Source organism: Phalacrocorax aristotelis, chromosome 10 (assembly GCF_949628215.1).
Source record: "Phalacrocorax aristotelis chromosome 10, bGulAri2.1, whole genome shotgun sequence".
NCBI lineage: Eukaryota > Metazoa > Chordata > Aves > Suliformes > Phalacrocoracidae > Phalacrocorax > Phalacrocorax aristotelis.
The window spans coordinates 22,419,021-22,440,925 of NC_134285.1; the positions used below are offsets into that span (position 1 = coordinate 22,419,021).

General features: G+C 39.1%; 1 protein-coding gene across 5 annotated transcripts in view; it reads right to left on the reverse strand.

Moving 5' to 3' along the window:
• Positions 1-21,905, reverse strand: part of SIPA1L1 (signal induced proliferation associated 1 like 1) — a 232,340-nt gene that overhangs the window by 128,722 nt on the left and 81,713 nt on the right. The window lies entirely within an intron of this gene.

Sequence of the window (21,905 nt, forward strand, 5' to 3'; positions counted from 1 at the left end):
ACGTGACAGAAGGCTGACGGGGCGGGGGGGGAGGGGGTGTATATTATTTGTTACGGAAAAACCTTCAAATTCCTACACCTATGAACACATCCCCATTCGAATACATTTATTTCTATATTCTTGAACATACAGCAATTTTAGGTATCCTTAGCACATACTTGATGTGTCAGCTAACACTAGCTGGAAAGCAGAATTACCAATACCCATGACTCATGCTAATATTTAAAAAACCTCTCCCATATCTTCACACACGAGGCAGTTTCCATATGTGTAAGCACGTACATGAGCTTAGCAAAAGGAAAAGTCTTCTCAGGACTCTTAAGAGCTGCTAAAGTGCTCTTCGCTTAGCCACTCAACTTCTGAAAAACTTTTACTCTCAAACTTCAGAAGGTGAGGTCTCTCTTCCCCAGTAAAATTCTCGGAAGAAACAGGTAGTTAGCAGCAGCTCATGAAAACCACCTGTCTTCTTTCAAGATAATGTTCCCATGAAGCCCCAATGCGACATCCTTGGCCTCGTCATCAGACACACAGATCTAAGTGCAGAGCTCTGAAAAGCATCAGAGACACAGGCAGTTGGGGTGGGGGGGGGAACATTTTCAACCCTCCACACCTTCTGTAACCAGAGCACCATGAGCACACACAACACAAGCTCTACACAATGATGCAAAAATATAAACAAGGAAGGAGGTTGATGACTAAAGTTAAATGGGGGCAGCCCCACTGATGAGAAGTCAGAGATCAACTATCATCCTGCCTGGTCAGAGATCAACTATCATCTACTACCAAGACGACTATTAGATGCTTCCAAGTTGACCTTTAGGTTTTCTATTTTCTTTCTTTCCAATTTTTTTTCAGCGTTTTGTAGGACATACTGAAGTATTCCTAGCCTATTGCTCAGTTGCATGGTTAACAAAAACACTTCGGTCTACAGACGATGGACAGGCTCTAAATTTCGCTGCAGATTCACACACCAAAGCTTGAGAACAAACACTGGTAAACCCTATGAAAGCAATAGATTTTCTTTAGAGATTTCTTTTTAAGTAAACGTTGGGATGTAATCCATCAAATTGATGAGATGTTGATTGACCTTGCTTCTCCTCAGGTTGACCTAGCTAAGATCATTGCTAACCCATCAAATAATTTGCTTATTTCCTTATGTCTCCAGTTATTTTAAACTGAAATGCAACAGCACAGGCTCTTAGCATTTCTCCTGTTATTCTATACTTTGCACTGTTTGTGGCCGTTTCCCCAGTCACTGGCTTACTCCTTTGATGTCTTCAAGTTCATAAGTCTGAACTTTTAAAAGTAAATCTAGTGCATTTTTTTAAAACTAAAAGAAACACTGGATTATTAGATGAAATTGCAGGTAAGACAATTATACTTGTGAAACCAAAGCAGTTTTGGTACAAGTACAGAGTGTTTACAAAATGCAGACCTTCCTTTTCTTTCTACCTGCCTTTTTTTTTCCCTGGATGCACTGAAATAAAACCTTTTGTCAAAACCTCTCCTAGCTCAAGTTACTCCACATAAATTATTCCCTATATTTTACATCTGAAAACCAGATTACCTGATATACTACAAAATCATTTTTATATAAAATATGAGCAATTAAGTCAATAACTAAGGCCTCAACTTTTTTTGTCACTAATAGCACAGGGTGGGTTTTTTTAAGATGGGACAAAAGGGCAAAGGTTTCTATGTTGGAGGCTTCAATAATCTTACTAATATTTGCTGGGTTTACCACGGAGAGGTTTATGCAGTAAGCCATCTATATTTGTCATTCATTCTGTATACCAAAAAGCCTGATGAGAATTTAAAAATGTGAATTCCGTAGAAAGCAACAGAGGTCACAACTGGCATTTTTATGGTCCCACTACTATGTCTACTAAATTTATACACCTTCTTTCATAACCACAGGCCAGGTCCCTCTCAGAAGACAGCTAGTACAGATAGTCCGTATTTTTTTGTGTTTTGATTAGTCTGCAAACTGATCCTGACTTTTAGAGGTGAGTCCTGTTCCTTAAACTATTCTCTAGGCCACTTGGATGCAGTTCTCAGCTATGGGTGGCTACACAAACTGTTGTTTAATTATTTTTGTTATTACATTTTAGTAGATGAAAATCCTTCCTACTAACAGATGAATACAAGGGCCTGTTTTTAGTACAAGACAAACAAACACTCTTCCATTCTTTTTCTACATAAAACTTAGCATAAAGACAGCCACTATTCATTTAGTTAAAGAAAAACCGATTCACACAATTCTTTCCAAACATTAGCATGTGTACAAAAACACATTTGGGTAGAAGTTAATGAAAGGTAGGAACAAAAACAGAGTACACAACTACAGATGTTCCAATCCAAGTACGAAGCAGCACCACACCAAACCGTTACCACCATAGTTCCCAAGAGCTTCACATTCAGACCTCTCTTTCCCCCCCACGCCATAGCAGATAGGGAAGCAGGGCTGTTTCTGGCTTGTCCCAAACCTTTGCAACCCTCAGCCTCTCAATAGCCCCAATTTAACAAGCCAAACAGCCTTCTGTGCCCCTTTTCTCTTTCCTACCCCAATACCTGTAACTCCAGCTAAAGCAGTTCTGGTTCTATCTAACCCAGCTCCCCACTTCAAAATTTTGGCCCTTCTTCTCTCCTGCTCCCCTCAGCTCAGCATCACTTTTCTGGCTTCCAGAAAGGAGAACACTTAAGGGCTGGAGAGAAGGGAAAAACCCTTCCCCAGTGCATGCTGCATGTCCTCAGCAGGCCCATCCTATCATAAACGAATTGCTGCTTTATCAGATAAACACTGTATTATTTTCCAGAGACCACAATAGGGTCCTAATAGAAAGACTCTTCCATGAGCACATCACAGCTGGGGAAACACGAGACACCTGCATCACACCACAGGCACGCAAAAGGAAACGATCGTGGTACTACATGCAGTCCTAACCTAACAGCCACAATTCCAGAGAATTCAATGTGTCATCTGAACCGTCTCCTAAAACACGCTGCAGCACAGGATTTCTGAGATTTATTTTACAGTGGGAAAATACACAGCTGTATTCTCCCAGACTTTCATATTTTTCTGCACTGCAAAACAGTGTCAATTGTATGTGTCTATAGTCTCAAGCTGTCTAAATGCCATCCCATCGATCTATCCAGTTTGTATTAGGGACAAAAGAGATATTGACATCTCTGAGGCCCACAGGGACTGTGCTGGGGGCCCACGCCCAGCCCAGGTCTGTAGTTTAACATTACCGCTTCAGCCCAGTTGACAGTCTGCTGCTGCCAGGAACAGGAAGACTGAATCCTCCCATCTCCTCCGTTCCTCCCTTCTCTATTTCTGGACTACGGTAATCTCCTCACATTACAGATGCATTCAGCTTCCAAACCAGTAGAAAACTAACCCAGTAACAAAAACTAAATCAGTCTCTTTTTGCTCAGATGATGCAGCAGATCAATTTATGGTAATGTAAGAACCGGGGAGGGGAACAGAAGAGGGAGGAGGAGCAGAAACAAGACTTGACTCTTTAAGGGTACTGCTTACATGTAACACAACAAAACTAACAGCCATATTTTAAGCCTACAGGCATTTTCAATAAACTTTACTGTATCCTACAGATTTTAAGAACTTGTGTATGCCTTCCAAGTTAGAGGAGAAGCAGCAAAATATAGCACATGTATATAGAAAACTCATGGCTCAATTAAATTGAAATTAACCCACATTTCAACACCCAAAGGAATATCCCCTTGTGAGGGCAAAATACATCTAAGGGTCAACGTACCCCACAAATTCCTGTTGCATAGCTATTTGTGAAGCTGTTTATTTCACTGGAAACGGAAATTTCTAAACTGTGGAGAAAACTCTCAATTCCTCTTACTCAAGCTGAAGCAAACTGTTCTAAGCATGCATAGTCCTTTATCCATACTGTACCACGTACTCCAGACACCATCCAACAGCCGCTGACTACTGCCGACCTCATACTATGAGTTTCAGAACAAAGACAGAACACAATGCATAAAGGCCTGATTAACATATACAACACACCCAGCGTGTTAAAATTAGTATTTCTAGAAGAGAGAAGCTTTGACAACTGGCCTTCACAGTATTCATATCTAAGGAAGCAAATACAGTTCTTCAGCAATCCCAGTAAAACCCTGCTTCCACAATTCCATGTTAATAATGGATCTAAGTGCAAATGAAGATCTTCACACACCTAGATATTTTCACAGATCTTGTTAGCCCTACTCCTGTGATGATCTAGCTAGTTCTGAGACTGCTGGCAAACCAAGTAAAGTAGGCAGCTCAAATCCCTCCCTTTCTTCCTGCTCAAAGTTTTTAACCAGAAAAATCAATCCCTTAACTCCTCTCCAGTACGGTTCTTACAACCCAGAGTGGAGCTTTTGGCTTTCATTCCAGCACGTATTCCCCAAACACAGCTATAAAGTACAGAAATCAATTAATAATATTTTGATGTAAGGCAGCTCACCCAGACACTACACAGGACAGATTTACTATTCTCATCATGAAATAAAATATTCAGAAATCTCCAGAGACTTGGTTTTTCACAAATGTTGACAGAGGAGACTACTGCTTTTATTATCACTGTCTAAGCTTATAATAGAAGTATACTATTCCTTTCCAATGACCAAAGCAAAAAAAGTTCCCCCCGAGCATTGATCATTAGTCTCAGTTATGAATCATGAAAGACAGTATGTACTAAACTATCCAGTTTTTAAACTGTTCAGACTTCTCTGCACACCCACATTCCTGTTAATGCATTCAACTACTTTGTATTATGAATTTTATGTTCATAGAAAAAAGACCTCCACTTACAGAAAAATGGTTCCTGTTGGAAATATCACAGGCATTTGAAGAAGGGCACAGGAAATATATCTTCAAAAAGCACCAGCTGGTAAAATAGAGACAAAACTAAAACAAAACATACAGATAAAATATTCTTGTTCAGAGTTAACTAATTTAAGACCTAGATAGCCAACAAGCTGGAGAACAGTATTCCTGAACAAAAGAACCTTCCACTGAGACATTCTGCCACAAAATCTCAGAAGGATCAAACAGCCGTGTTTTCAAAGAAGAATGGTCCAAACTATCCAAGACTTTTTAAAAGCAAACAAGTAATTATCTGCATTTTTCCCTATCCTCAGAACCCTCCTTTTGTTATTCATTCCTGCTCACAAATCAACTCCTCCCACCTTTCCTTGTCCCGCTCCCTCCCTTCTTCTTTTCCCTTTTTTTCCTTTTAAACAGTCTCCAGTTCTTACAGTCTTTCCTTCCTCCCCGCCGAGCGCCCAGCCCTGTCTCCCAACCTAGCATCTTCTCCTCTCTTTCTGTTCTTCAGCCCTCTGGTATTTGAATCACAATCGTTTCCTCCCTCCGCTCTGCACTGGATGCCAACACAGACAGCACTACCAGTACCGAACAGACTGTCCCTGCACTCTCATTTTGGAGACCCATAGCTCGATGAGGCTGATATTTCAGAGGAAAGTGATGCAAGGAGAAGACACGCTCAGGCACTGCAGCCACACACCAGGGTAAGCACAGGTGCCCCTCCAGACCCTTCAAAGACCAGCCAGCATTGCAAACAGCGAGTGAAGCAAAATGAATGTCCTTCAGCAAAAGTTTGCCAGAACAGTAAATGTATACTGATTGTGTGAAATCTGTCCAAACTAAATGTCTTTGACAAAAAGGGCTTAAATTGGGACAGCTTTTTTCACAGTACAACCACCTCCCTCTAATTTCCAAACAATGGGGCTGCCAGAGCTAACCATCTAAATAACTGCAGATTAAGCTGAACAAAATAATGTGCTTTTTTCCTGCACTACAAGTCTCGGAGCTCTGACCAATGAGTCAAGATAGCACTAACATTTCCAGAATGGCATTTAAAGCAAACGATGCAGAATTGCCTTACAACACCAGGCTGTGAAACTCAGCAGATTAAGGACTGGCTGATGAGCAACCCTGCCTCCTGTTCAGCCATGCAGGAGAGGGCACACAGCTGTAGGCAGCTAACTCAAGATACACTAGCCCCATGAATCAGGTAAAGTAATTCAGAAAAGGATCATTTTTAAGTAGTAAAAAATCCTGAGCAAAGCCTGACCTAACAGTTTCAAGAACCAAACTGTACAGCTTCATCCTGTGCAGAACCGTTTTATCCAAATGCATCAGGACCTGTGCTGCAGCACAACCCAGATTAGCTGAATTATGCAGGACATCTAAGAGACACCCCTGTGCTCAACAAGGCAATACAAGCACATGTGCTGTGCACTGCAGTTCAGACTTTGCACACCTATTGTCTCTCACTATTCCTGGGTGAAAGACCCTCAACCAACCACCAAATCAGCAGATGGGGGAAGCCAGGACCACCCTTCCAAAGCAGGCACCAACTTAAAAGCATCCAGTGAATTAACTTGTAGACTAAACTCAAGGATGTTCTCTTTAACTTAATAATTTTTTCCATTTACAACTTCTTTTGTGTAAGCTGCCTACTTTATATTCTGATGGCTTTACCAGCTGAGGCTTTTGGCTTTGCTTTTTAAATCTGCTTGGGACTTTCAAGAAAACAGAACAACTATAACTACACTTTGAGTAGCAGGATTTATTATTTCAACAGCTGTTCACAAGTGACATTAATTCCACTAACGATGTGGAAAAGAACATAAATAGAAAAAAAACCAACCTTCACTCAAAAGTATAACATTTTCCTAAGGTCAGTAACATAATCCCATTGGTTTAGGTCTTGCAATTTTTATATTTAGCAAATATCCCTCAATTTTCTTTCCAGTTAAAAAAGGCAAACGAATGTAAAACTCCGCTGCACAATTATGTTTTCAGTCCTCCAGCCGCTTGGAATTATTTTCTACTTGTTTTGCACTTAAAATGCCTTCCTAGACATGACAGATTAAACAGAAGCCCATGCGTCAAGTAGAAGTTACCAGAAAACCTACATGGAAAAAAATACTAAACCAGATTGAATTTGCATATGTTTGTCTTCCATTACACTTCAACATCTTGATTTTACCAGTATAATGTATTTCATAGAATTAAATAAGAGATACAGTATCTTCCTGAAGTAGGGATTTGACTGTGCTGTTTGAGTCGTGTAATTGGCAGGACCAGCAAAGCATATTCAATACTGTAATTCAGAGAAGAAATTAGTCAAACAGCAACCATTTAGGAAAAAAAGCCATTAGAGATTTCTGGATAGTCTCCAGTCACCATGGCTTTATCTTTCAGCACATGTAGCTGTGCTACAGCTATTTGAAGAGACTTTTTGAACTGTGGTCCTTTACAAGTGTTTCCAGTCATCACAGGGGAGACCTATCAGCCAGGCAGTCCTGAGATCTATATTGTAGCATACATTTATAAGATACCTAGCGATACTGTATATGTTGCTGAAGTTACAGCAAGTCTGCTCAAATGACACATAGTACAACAAAAATAGTCACATAGGCCACTCACTTGTCTGGCTTTTAATATCTTTGCAAGCCAAGAACCTCCTTCTCTGTGCTCTTTTATACTGTTCTGACTCAGGCAAGAAGACCTTTAAGTCAGTCCTAGCGTTGCCCAGATGGGAACTGCAGAAAAACATCATACATGCAAGTAGGTGGTTAGCAATACCAACACAGAATTAGTTATTCCCTCCAAGTCTTCCTGAGTGAAATACCAGTCCTGCAAAACTCTGCAAGATAGTTTTGGGGGTGGTGGGCTACAAATCACTGGCATACAAAAAAAAAAAAAAAAAAAAAAAAGAGCAGTGTTATCTTTTTGATTTTGATGAAAACCAACACTGCTCTCAAACACATTAAGAATGAGTTCCTTAATGGTGGCTTTTCAATAGCATGGCAGCTTGGACAGCCTGCAGTGATTCTGGATCTCACCCAGGCCATCACAGCCTACAGAGAAGGCTGAACCTATGGTGGCACATTGCATCAGCGGCCAATTTTAGGATCTGATCTAAATAATGAGGGACCCCAATACTCTAGGGCTCCACAAGGAGGTGGCTAAGAAAGTCAGCAAAAGTAACACTCAAAATACATCCTCCTTTAGAAAAAAAACAAACAGACGAAACCCCCCCCCAACTAAAACAACAAAAACCAAACCCAAAACAAAACAATAAAACCAAAACCACCTGATCCTTGATTTAGAAAAACTACACAGTTTAATCCACCTACTTAAAATACAATGTACAAGAATATATAAATACCTAGTCTCAATAGTTCCTACACACTGGTGAGGCCACACCTTGAATATTGTCTTCCGTTTTGGGCTCCTTGGCACAAGAAAGACACTGAGCTGCTGGAGCATGTCCAGAGAAGGGCAACAAAGCTGGTGAAGGTCTGAAGAACAAGACTTATGAGGAGAGGTTGAGAGGGGTTGTTTAGCCTGGAGAAGAGGAAGCTGAGGGGAGATCTTATCACATTGTACAACTACCTGAAAGGAGGTTCTCCCAAGTTACTAGCGATAGAACGAGAGAAAATGGATTCAAGCTGTGTCACGGGAGGTTTAGATTGGATATTAGGAAAAATTTCTTCACCAAAATAGTGGTCAGGCATTGGAACAGGCTGCCCGGAAAGATGCTGGAGTCACCATCCCTGGAGGTATTTCAAAGACATGTAGACGTGGCACTTCAGGGCATGGTTTAGGAGACATGGTAGTGTTGGGTTGACGGTTGGACTTGATGATCCTAGAGGTCTTTTCCAACCTTAATGATTCTATGATTTGTTTTAAGAACTATTAAAGCACAGGAGAGATACCAGAGCAATACAGAACAGCGTACATGCCCTTTAACACTAGATAAGAAAAAAAGCCTTAAGAAGCAGTAAAACAAACAACATAAATCTGATGCCTAGAAAGATTTGGATATACTGCTGGGGGTGGAGGTGGTGTGCCAATTTCAGAATTTAAGTTAGAAGATAAAGATAAATTACAGTCAGAAAGCCAGATCAAGCCAATATTATATTATCCCTTGAGTAAATGTCTCAGTGAAGCAGCAGGTGTAGTCTATGTAAATGACATTTCTGACACTGTTCAACATGACCTGGAGATCGTAGATCCAAAATAATCAGTGTAGATAAGCATAACTACTAGAAAAATTTGTTTTCAGAGAATTAAAGCAGTGGCTCAGTATAAAAAACTGAGAGCATTTCAGGTTGGTCCAGCTAGAACTTGATGTACAGCAAGTTTTGCTTAGTATTTTCATTATTAACCTGAGTGATGAAACAGAAGCCCCCTTGAAGAATCTGCAAATGCCACCAAACTGGGGGGTGGGAGTTGCAAGTACGGAGCAGACAATCCCAATTCCAGGTGAATTTGGGAAATCAGGGATTCTAAAGCCAACCAGATAAAAGTATGTGCAGGTTAAAGCAAAACAAAATGCTCTAAGTCTGAAAAAGAATTAAATAAGTAAAAAACAAACAAAAGAAAAATACACATAGCCACTTAGAGAGTAATAAAGCAGAAACTAACAGACTGTATTGGATCACAGACTACATAAGAGTTATAAACCTGATGTTGTTCCAGAAAGGCAAATATCATTCTGGAAGGTGTTAAGACTGCTGAGCACAAGAAGTTCAAGTATTTCAAGTCTACTCAACACTGCTGTCCTAGCTCTGAAATACCATGTAGATTGTTCTTATGTATTCTAAGGAATAGATCCTAAAATCCATTTCTAAGTTTATTAAAAACAGATGGACAGCAACTGAAACCAAAACCTCATCTTCTTAATAGTTACATATATTTTGTTTTCCAACAGGTGTTGTCAATAAATGAAAAAATATAAAGAGTCATCTTTATGTATAATTTCATTTTTGGAACTTATTTTAAGTGACAATGTATATGAACAGATTTATTTTTCCCTTTCATCTTCCCCCCCTAATAGAAAAATTCCTTCCAACTTCAGTCTCCTCTTGGTCTTCTTGTAAAACTAACAGGAAATACTTTAAAAAGAATTAATCAGTGCAGTTACAAAAAAGTTACACACACTACACTAATGCTGATTCTAGTTCTACTGCTTTTTTACATTTGCAAATCTCTAAGCAGTCAGTTTTAAACGAAGTTTCAATGTGAGGGTTTTTCCTTTTAGTAAGTAATTACATTCTGACTGTAGCTGATGTCATATGCTGTGTTACACCTTTAATATAAAACAATTTAGACTTTACAGTTGTGCATGCACATACTTATTTTAGCTCTGATATCATTTTTTAAGCTTTGATGTAGAACAGCAATAATATTCCAACTCGTACTTCACCAAACCCGACATGTATTTACATGGGTACAGACAGTCTCAGAGTATCTATCAGACCTGAAGTGTCAACAGCACATACCAAAGCATGACACCACCCTTCAGCCTTTTAAAGAATTCAGACTTTCAGCAACTCTTGTTTAGATTTTACACTACCACTACCCCAATTCCTTCATCAACATTCCTTTCCAGCAGAAATTTAATAATAGTAAGTTATTCACATACACAAGTTAGTTTCTATGATCTGGTAGGTCTAAACAAAGTGGCAAACACACTTATAATGGCCATAAAACTAGAAACAGACAGCATTCCCCTGTTCCTTTAAAAATATGTATGCATATTTACTAGTTCAGAGATCTAAAGCCTGAATAACATTAAAAAAAAGCCGTTTGAGACCCAAGACTCCTTATATATTATGTGAAAATATTTGCTGAAGGACAGAATAAGACTGATTACCTCTCCAGGACTGTTCTAAATCCTCTGTGAAACTAGAAGACCATGAAGTCTGGGTCCGACAGACACACCCGAGAAGGAATGCAAAACTCCTCCACTTACAGGAAGAGTACCTGCAGTACTGCAAGAGGAAAGAAAGTAACTGCTGATGTACGTACAAAAATAAAAGTGCTATTTCTCCAATACTATGGACAGAGCGCAGTGTTTTCAGATACACTGGAACCCATTTTCAGAAACAGAACTCAAAACACCCCAATTATCTATTTGGTGTGTATGACAAATTTTGTGAAGTTTTAAAAACAAACCTTAACATCTCTCTTTTGCCTTACATCTGCATTGACAGAGAAAACATCAGGGATCTGGCAAACAAGTTGGAAAAACACATAAAACAACATAGTAAAAGAAAACAAGTTACCACCACAAGTTACCACATCCACCTGAACAGGGCAGCATCACTACACCTGAACGGAGATAAATGCCATGGAAAATAGGGAATAGCGATGATGTTATCATTGCCCTACAGAAGACTGATCTCTCACCTAACATAGCATTTTCCATCAGAAAACAAGTATTTGTCTCCTACATTTTGTTACTGTTTGAGAACTTGTGAGTCTGAACAGTGGTAAACTCTTGTATACAGCAACACCAATCTTATTCATCAACAAGTCCTCACAACCACCAACTCCCAAGTACGAGAAAGAAATTTCTGAAGTCTCAATGTCTCTAAAAGGCAAGAAACCACTCTAGGTGGAGAGACTGATGATTAGAAGAGACAGTAGTACTATTAATCTGTGGCATATCAGCAGTATAATTCAAAGCTCATGGTTCCTGTTCTGACATTTCCATTTTTAGACAACAGTTTTTCTACATATCAGGCAAATCTTTAAAGAATTTACCCTCTTAACCACAAAACAGAAATAAAAGAAAAAAAGAAAAAGGAAAAAAATCACATTAGAGAATAAACAGCTGTCTAAACATCTACGGAAGCCCAGAAAAGAAATCCTACATCATTGTGAGGGATTTCAGTCTTGAAAAGATTAGCCAGAGGCCTCACAGTATCTTCAATAAAACTCCCTAGGATTAGGGTTTGCTTTATGTTTTGGGGATGGTGGTAGGGGTAGTTAATCTTAATTTTCAAAGTATTTTGTCAGAATTAAGATCATTTTACATTAGACCCCATTCTGACAAATTAGTTTATTACTGGATTTAGAAGTCTGTACCTGTCCAAATACAAGAAAGCACCATCTGGTTTATATGAAAGCCACAAAACGTTGGCCTGTGTTACATTTTATATTGATCGCACTGTTATGATAAAGGTAAACAATGCTGAGGCTTCTCCTGTTCTTGCCTGCGACAGATCTATCATTACCCTGAATATTCACCAGTATAATTCAAGTGCTAAAACACACACAAAACTCTCAGGTTAGGGAAAGGGACTTAAGAAAATACTAAATCTAGTTAATACAAAATACTTTCCCTAACTAACAATGCCATTTACAGCACTATCTTACACTCAGGGTCATCTATGATTCACGTAAAATCACAACAGAGTGTTACTGTTGAAGACGAAAAGTGAAACTGTTGCTTGTTTAAAAAGGACCGGATCTGCATGTGGAAAAGGCGTGTAAAGGTCTTTCTACACATTCTCTAAATTTGTCTACTGCCTGACAAATCAACAAACTCTGCATCTTCAACACAATTCGCAAATTTGTTGGTTTTTTTTCCTTCAAATTGACGTCCAATCTGACTCTCGTCCCCAAAATTTGAGGAAACTATCTGTTGGTTGGAGTATCCTATAAAACCAAAGCACCTCCAAGGTCATCCAGATGCACATTTGCCACTAACGAAAATACTAATTACACAGCTATCCTAGCACAATGCTAGATTACAAGCAGAGGCCAATTATTTGGCGGATAGGGGGTAAAAGTAAAAACAAGATAATAAAAACAAGTCTGTCATGACTAACCAAGACCAGCAAAACTCAGTTTCTTATTGATTTGTGCCCTATGCTCCAAAGCATCTTCCACATCCACAACTTAATACCGTTAGCTCCATTCCCTGAGAACTGCTCACACTGCACACCCCATCAGGGCAATACATTGGATTTCTCTCCTATCAAGCTATCACTCTGCAAACCATTTGGAACTTAGTACCATTGAGACTCGTGTCTATCCATCAAACTGACAGAAATCAGCAGGTTCAAAAGCTGTTAGGAAAGCCTAGACAACATTAAAGCAGGTTTAAAACACAGCATATAAACACAAAGTAAGAGCGTTTCTGTCCAGCACAGAAATTAGGGGTTTTGTTTGTTTAAAACTTCTCCTATCAAAAATACTTCAACCAAATAACAAAATAAATCAAAGCATGTTTTATTTGTTCACCTTTGTGACACTGTATTCCTGAAACCTGAAACTACAAAAGAAAGCATCTTCCAATTATTTTTCCTTCCAGTTTGAATTGGAATTATTTACAAAGTCAAATAACGCACACTGGACTTTCATCCTTAATATACACTAGAACTCAGGTACATTTTTGTGTGTGTGTGGACAATCAACTGCTTTGCAGGAAAAAAACGTTTTACAGAATAACTTTCTCAAACTCTTAACTGGCTGTAGGAGTTGAGTTCGAGATGCACAGAAATCAGCAGCATGGCAAGTGGAATACTTGCGTGATAAGGAGCAACATGGAAAAATGTAGAAATGCGAGGCTATTGTTTCCCCAACCACACAAAAGAAGAGCTATTGTAAAACTGTGAAACAGTGTGCAACATTTATCGTTCTGCAAAGCAAAGACTGAACAGCAAGCTGTGCCTGGCAGCAAGTGAAGTGCATCAGCAAAGCAGTACTAACAGCAGAACGGGTTTTCACCAACACTGGTAACTCTGCGCTATGGCACTCTAACCAACACTGAAAAGACACCACTACAAAACATGATACCTGCCACATTGTTTTCTAAGCAGCACCTCATAAAGCCAATATCTGTAATGGGTTTTTTTTCTAGTTAAAATAGATGCCCTTTGTTCTCTGCCCCACCCCCCTTCAGAAAGGCTGCCTTGTCAAAAGGAATTCTGTGTTATTTTAAATCAAAAATAAAGTAGTTGATTCAGGAGGGAAAGAAAGAAAGAAAAAAAAAAACACCACGGGAATAAAAGCTCCAGGCTCAAAGTCTATAATAAATACTTCAAATAAGTAAGCTTAAACTTACCTAACAGTACATTACCTCCAGTGTTTTCATCATTATTTTAAAATGCTAGGAGACTCCCCTACTTCTGAGCAGCAAAGGGAGGGGAGGGAACCCACCACAAATAAAATATTGGGGGGGGGGGGGGGGGGGGGGGGGGGGCAGGGATTGGAGATATAAATGAGCTTATCAGCTGCTCAGACCAGGAACAAGACTTCTCCAACACCACCTTCTCATGTAATACCAAGTATATTTTAGGAGCACAAGATACAGAGTAAACATCTCTGTACTCTCTATGCTTTAATACACTTTCCATTTTGGTACTATAAACTGAAGAGAAGTCAAATGTACTCATGTATGCTCCTCTACCACAAAGTGCAAAGACATTCTGACATAGCTATTTCTGATTCTTTATAATACTTACTACGAAACCCATTTCAATAGAGTTCTGCAATTCCTTGTCAGAAGTACTTACTGTACAAACACTGTTTTTCAAACACATAATCTGAAATTGCAGGTCTGGTGCGCTTGTGCTAAAAATGAACTAATACTGTAAGCCACGAAGCTAAACTATAAAAAAAGCAAGCAAATACAGATTAAATAAGATGATGATGAAAACTATGTTTTATGCCTAGTCAGAGCAGCTGAAATAAAAAGCATGAAAGAAAGATATTTTTAAATTCATGTTGGCCATGATTAGGGCGATCCTGAGCAGCAGTGACAAGCAAGAGGTACTACTCCAATGCCTCGCTGACCAATTTAGAACTGGAGCATAATCACGGCATAGGTATTAACACAGAATGAAATTATTTTATAGGTAAATTGTATTTGCAGTTGAGATGACAGAACAGGCAGAAGTCTCTATAAAGCTCATAGCTGGAGCACCAAACCCAAATCCCAGCCTCAAGGGTTCATTCTATTTGAAAAAGGGATGAGAAAGGCCTCAGTTCTCTATGACTTACCAAAGGACAAGGAAGAAAATGTCTCATATTTTGCCATAATGGAATTATGACCCCCCCCAAAAAAATGTGTCTCACAGGAAACAGCAAAACCAGTAACTGTAGTTCTTTGGCTATGAAAGATTAAGCAGCTTTGGTAGGACCTTGAAATTTTGTCTAATGGCGATGTTTGTTGACACCTTCTGTACCAGAATTTCGAAGCATGTATTAATACGCTCTTGCAGTTTCCCAAACACACAGTACAGCTCTGAGAGTCTGAAAAGGCTTCTTACATTGATTTGCTTCAGAATTCACTCATGTAAGGGACAGGCTAAATCTCCATTTTCATTTAACAGGCAAAGTTAGAAAACAGCTTAAATCCTGGTTATATAAAAGCATTAGAAGAAGGGCAGCCAGAATCCTCTTTGCTCTGTAGATGAACAATTCCAGAAGTCACCTCAGAGCACCAAGACCATTTTGTTCATTGCCTGGGGGCTCCTACAGACTGAAGGTACGTCACTTCAGAGCCGTATTATTTGGTGAACATGCAGTAACAGTAAAAATAGGTAATGAAAATGCAGTAGGCATGCCTTTGGGCATATCAGTAGAGGTATTATTCGTCTGTGGTAAGCATAGGAAAGTTTAAGCTCTAACCACGAATACGGGTGCCCAAACCCTGGAAAATTTTACATGCTGTGATGATTCACTGATCTGAAGCACCCACTGTTAGGTGGCTTCACCAAGCAGATAATTAAATATGAGAAGCAGACCCATTACCAATACAACCTGTCATTTCTCAATTCCCTGCAGAATTCATTACACTGGAGACTATGAAGCTATCCAAATCCATTAATTTATACTCCAACAATCACCATGGAACAAAACAAAAAATGAGCAACTAATCAATAGACAGCATTAGGAATATTTCTGAAAAGAACACTAGACCTTTGTATAAAATTTCTACTTGCAGTACCAAATGCAATTCTGCTCTTCCCAAGTAGAAAAAAAAAAAAAAAACCACCACACAAAAAAAAACCTGTAACAGAATTAGAAAGGGCAAGAGGAAGTCAACAGAGAGCAAAAGGTACTGCACTTCCTGATTTGGAAAGTCCTGAGCCAGACACCACCAGACATTAAGCCTAAAGCTACAAATCTGTCTCATATTCCTCCATTTGCATCTGTTGCTATGCTCTGTCAGAGGCAGCACCACTAGGCTAGAGGCAACTTTGATTTGACCGGCCAAATATTGTAAGCTAACCGTAACATTGGATTTCTGGATGAAAGACAACAGTTAATATTTTAATGTATGAGAAAATGCATCCAACTTGTCCAAATATTTAAAGTGCTCTTCTGAATATCCTTTAAGATTCTATGAAGACAGTTGTGAGCCTCAACATTCCTTTCCACATCCAAGCCATTTTAATAAAAAGCAACGCTAAGAACCCAGATTAGCCTTAACTAATAAAGAAATGACAACTGCTTTGCAGAATAATCCAAGAGGGAGTGCTTGGCCCGCAACTTAATTCCACAGCAAAAATATTAAATAGCCAGAGCCTTTACCTGCTCTTTACTCTTAAATCTCCAGTCTTACTAAATTGAACCCTGCTTCCCTTTTATAGTCAAGGGCAGATGGCAAGGAGCAAAGATTTGAAAGGAACACACATCTGTCCTCCTTCCCTCCCTCACAGCCGGGCATGTACATGTTTAGAATCAGAATTTTATAGCATTCTTTAAATTAATCCCAACTGGGAAGGTGCGCAGGCCCTAGCTATATTGCAGCTCATCCTCTTTCCAAACTCCTCCCAACAGCCACTTGTTTTCAGAGGCTAAAGCAGCAGTTAGTGCCCTCTTTCTTCCCTGAGAAGGGCTGGTTCTCAACTTCAAGCTTCCTTCTCAGCCAGCCTTTGCAAAGGGCTCTAACATGGGTGCTAGAAGGGAGGAAACGAGGAACAAAAAGGGGAAGTTATGCTGAAGAAATTAAATGCCTGAAAGCAGCAGAGAAAATAAAGGAAAGAGAACAGAGTAAGAAACTAAAAGAAGAAAGAGCACAAAGAAAAAAATAATATTGTTTAAACTCAAAGTTTACTGATTATTCAGCGCTTCCTCAAATCCTGAAAGACCACATCTATACTACTACACATGCATACACATGCACCTCTGGGCTATGGGTTTTACAAACATGTTACAAAGAGCACAGCAGCATGAGGAAGCGAGAGCAGCAGTAGCTGTTCCCCTAAGCTATGACTGTCGCACAAAGTCAAGGTGTTCAGGAGCCATGCTACACCAGTACTGACAAGGCTGGTTAAAAAGAGAAAAAATACACAAAGAAGGAAAAGAAAGTTATGTTGTCTTCTCCACCATTCCTTGTGTCACAGCTACACAACTAGAAGCTTCCAAACAATTCCAAGTAAACAGGTTGACGCAACAAACAGCAGCTTTCCTGCCTTTATTTTTGTGTGCATACAGAGTAAAGAAACTAAAGGCACTAAAGGCTGGCCAGGCCAGCACCACTCTAGGTACAGCCTGGAGAAGTTGACACATCTAGACACTCAACCTCACAAAAAACAGGATGAAGGAGAGGACCATCCTCGCACAATCTGGGAAGGTCTGCACACACACAAAACACCCTACAGCAATAAAACAAAAATCCACCACAACACATACCAATTTAATTCCTTCCAACCAGTTTCTCAACTTTAAAAGACTTTGCCACCCTGGGTTTCACAGTTCAGAGAAATTTCTCCTCATGTATTTTCTAATATACACAGGTGCGAAAATGTAGTGAGATTTAATGAGAAAACTTGCTCTTCCACCTTTCTATTCCTATTGAAGACGTACAGGCATGGGAGAGGTTACAGCTCAAGCCACGTTACGACATTCAGCTTATTCCTGTAAAAATACCATATATAAAGCCAAAGCTTAGTTTCAGCTACCCTAATGAGTTAGAAAATTGTTCGCAACTTCTGGAAATTATAAGCTTCTTCTGTTTAAAAAAAAATAGTTATTTATATACTTCAAAAAAGACTCAGTAAAAGGAAATATTAGTGGTATTAAAGGTCAATGTAATCAAGAGCATGACTTTGAGGTACCAAAGAACCATACCACAGCTTCAAATATTGAAAAGATGGGATGAACTAGGGACTAATTGCATAAATTCATGTAACAATATATACAAGGCATAAAACTAAAAAAACCAACATGCTAAAAAACCCTATACAAATCAAGATTGCATTACTACTAATGCAAAAGCTGTACAGCATCACTCACATTATGATGTGTGTATACATGTATGCTATGTTATATACATAAAAAGACGTGACTAATACCTCATGCTGATGGGATCTGTAAAGCTAGCATCACACTGCTAGTAGAAACTGATCTTTATCTGTGATCAAACGGAGCAGAGTTAAGTTGTGGTCTTGCATCATGCATAAGCAGTGCATACAATTAGACTGAAAAGCAAGCTGATCTCTGATCTCAAGTGGAAAGGGTGAACTCTGATCTTCACAGGTGACAGCTTTGTGCATTACTCCAATTTACCTGTTAGCCCCCTTGAATCCGTGTACACAATAGAAAACTCAACACAGCTGTGACTAATCTTATGCAATCCACTAATATTTAAATAAGGAAGAATATCAAATAAGAGAGCAAAGCAGTTATGTTTGTTTGGCACAGAAAAACTGCAATTAGGTCTTGATTTTACAGTTCAAGAAGGAGGCTGAAAAACCAGAGGAAAAAAATTAAAATGCCTATAGGAGAGAGAGAGCAAGAGAAAGAATGAATTTGATCTCTCATCAAGCAGAAATAAAAGAGCCACCAGTGACTGGAAACTACACCTAAGCAAATTCAGGCTAGAAACGAGTTTCTTTTGTTTTCAGATAAATGGAATAATTTAAGAATTGCTCATTTCCAAATTGAGAAAAGTGTTCATTGAAACCGTACGCTTTCCAAATAAATGCTGTATTTCACCTTGGTGTTCTGAAGCATGAGTTTAGGAAATCTAAGCCAATGTAGTTGCAGCAATAGCAGTTACACATGTTTTCAAAACACTACAAAATTAACGATGCATTTTCCCTCTACAGCAAGAAAGAGAAAGAAAAAAAGAAGAGGAAAAAAAAAAAGGACTACTAGTCAAGGGCAGAGGAATGAAGTTTACAGTTCCCAATTCCAATTATCTTATTCTATGATCCCTTCTGTTGTGTTTTGGGTTGGTTTTTGTTTGGGGGATTTTTGTTGCTGCTGTTTGGTTTTGGGTTGGGTTTTTTTCAGGGGGGTGGGGTGGGGGTGGGGCGTGTAATTTTGTTGTTTTGTTGGGTTTTTTTCTTCTTTAAATTCAGTCCATGAACTTACATTTTTTTTCCCTGCTTCACAGATCCCACTTCTGTACAGAGTGTCAGATTTAATTGCCAATTCTTATTACTAACCTGCAAAAATGAAAAATATTTTAACTGTAGAAGTGTGTTGCTAAGAAGTTTAAGAAGCCTAGCACGTTGTACTTTAGTAATATGCAAGCTGAAACTCAAAATACCAGGGCTGCTCATGCTTCAGACAGTCCCACAAAATGTTAATGTAGCAGGTTCAACTACAGGAAACATCTGATTTGTTAATCAGTGTACGTTTGTAAACATATGTAGTACCAAGTACATAGTTACTAGTTCTCAGTTACACTACATTTCACATTTTAAAGGTAAAACTAGAAAAAAAATCATACACAGAATATGTATTTAATCTACCAACAGCTCCGCACATTTATGCAAGCTACAGAACTCAATAATGTGAGTTTTACGAAACCCACCCAATTTCCAGGGCATAGGATTGCAGTGATTAAGCACCAAGACTCCTTGACAGCCTCAAACAGGCTATGCTAAAATCCATGCTGTTAAATCCTTGCAATCTTTTTTAATCCAGGCTAGCTAGATTAAAGTTAACTTGGGTGTGCCTAAACATTTTGAAATCAGGAAGTTTGCAGATGCATCCTCAATTCTTGTCTTGCCTAGTCAAGAGGTGCCCATCACAGAAACAAGTGTGGATCATTACAATCCATACCACTAAGTCTTCAGTCATTCCGGACTAAGAAAACAGTGAGCAAAGCATAAAATCCCTGGCAATTTAAGGGTAGCCAAAAATTAATGGGATCCAGGATTTTCCCTTTTCATTCACTCACATACACTTAGTTTCTGAATATGCAATGCTTTCAGTCTCATACACAATGATGGTGAAACTTCTCATGAACACCCATTTCCCCTTAAAATGGACATATTTAACTATTAGAACATTATCCAGTTTTGTTGAGTAGTCCGACTGCAATTCTTCAGTTCTAGAGCACATTAAATCATCTCTCAACTATCATATGCCAACTTCTGACAACTCACTGCACTGTTTTTAAACGTAAAAAAGAAGATAAAAATGCACTCGGTACTTTATTTCTTTTCCATTTAAAGATAATAATTGTAGTTATCATTGCAATACCACAGTACAAAAACATTACGGAAGGTAATCGCTAACTTGGGAACATACGTGCATCAATTAGAGTATTTAATACCCCTATTCCCTTTCTCTCTCAGGTGCATGTGTGCACAGGTATGTGCATGCACACAAAATACATACATGCACTCCCTCAAGCAACACCCTTCCTTTCTTCATAAGGAGGCCAAGACTGTAAGCACTAATCGCATGGGGTCTTCCTAACTTTCTTCAGACTCCTCACGGCGACAGCTTTAAGTACAGACCTACACAATCCCAGTAACAGAAACCCTTTGTACAATCACTGAGCAAACCTTGGGGCAATTTCTGAAAAAAAAAGAAAACCTGCAAAAGGAACACAATTCTGTACATTCTCCTCCTGGCATTCAGAACAAGAGTACACATACAGCTGTGTCGCCCATTGAAGGGAACACAGCACTATATACTGTTAAACACGTCCCTGTGAAAGAGCAAGGAGCACTGAGGCAAATCCTTCCCAATTCCAGCCCCACTCCATGCAACCAGGCCTTAGTACCAGTGATACAGGAAGTGTCATCAGGAAAAGAATAGTAGAGATAAAACCAGCAGCTTTAAATGCGAGCCTAAAAAATACAAATTAAGGTCACTTAAATACACTGACCATCCTTTCCTCTTCTCAGTCCTCCCCTTTAAGTGCAGGTCAAGGAGGAACAAGTGGTCTCAGGTTAAGTTACTTCCCAGTGGTAAGGTAAATCAATAGGCTAAGAGACTGCTTTTACTCCATCACCCAAGACAGCCCTTTGTCGCTGTCCGTGCCCCATTACACAGTATTCAGGATCAAAATGTGCTTTTTGGAACCACAAACTTCAAAAACAGAACAAACTTTGTTTGGTGCGGTGGGAAAGAGGTGGACACATTATTTTCTCCTCTGTCTGTAACTTTGAAAGCTATGTATCAAAGAAAACAACAATAATGATTGCATGTAAAAATCAACACTAAAGATGGTGCTGAGTGAAAAGGTAAGATGATTCAAGGGGAAAGATAAAATAATTAAAATAGCCTTTTCCAAAGGCTCCTCTAGATCTGTGAACAAACATGGTTGTTTCCAATATACGTGTCCTCTGAACGAAAGGTTTTGTTTCTACAATAAATGAAACCTCAAAAGCTAAGCAGTCCTCTGCTGACACAAGGCAGCTTTGCTGACAGTATTTCGGAAGAACAGATTTAAAATTACACTTTCAATACAACAACATTGTCCAGAACAACTGCAACAACTACTACAGGGCAGATTCTCTAAAATAAGAAACCTATTTGTTTCTTTAGGCATCCCACAGACTGATGAACTGAAGTTACAAGGGAAGGTTTTTTTCTTTAGTAGCAATGTTTATTACTCTGCTTGACAATTCCACAGACTGGACTTCCTTTGTATATCCTACATCTATAGGTTTCAACATTCATTAAACAGATCATTAAAATCTGTTGAGCAGAGGGGGCTGTGTTTTTACTGTCTGGTTGCAAATCAGCTTAAACTGATCTAAGTTTGGATCGCTGTGCTGTTCTCCCTGTGGTCCCTAGCAAGTATTCCTGTCGCCTCCCTTCAGGCAGCACTACAGCTTGTGCAACTTGGTGAGTTCAT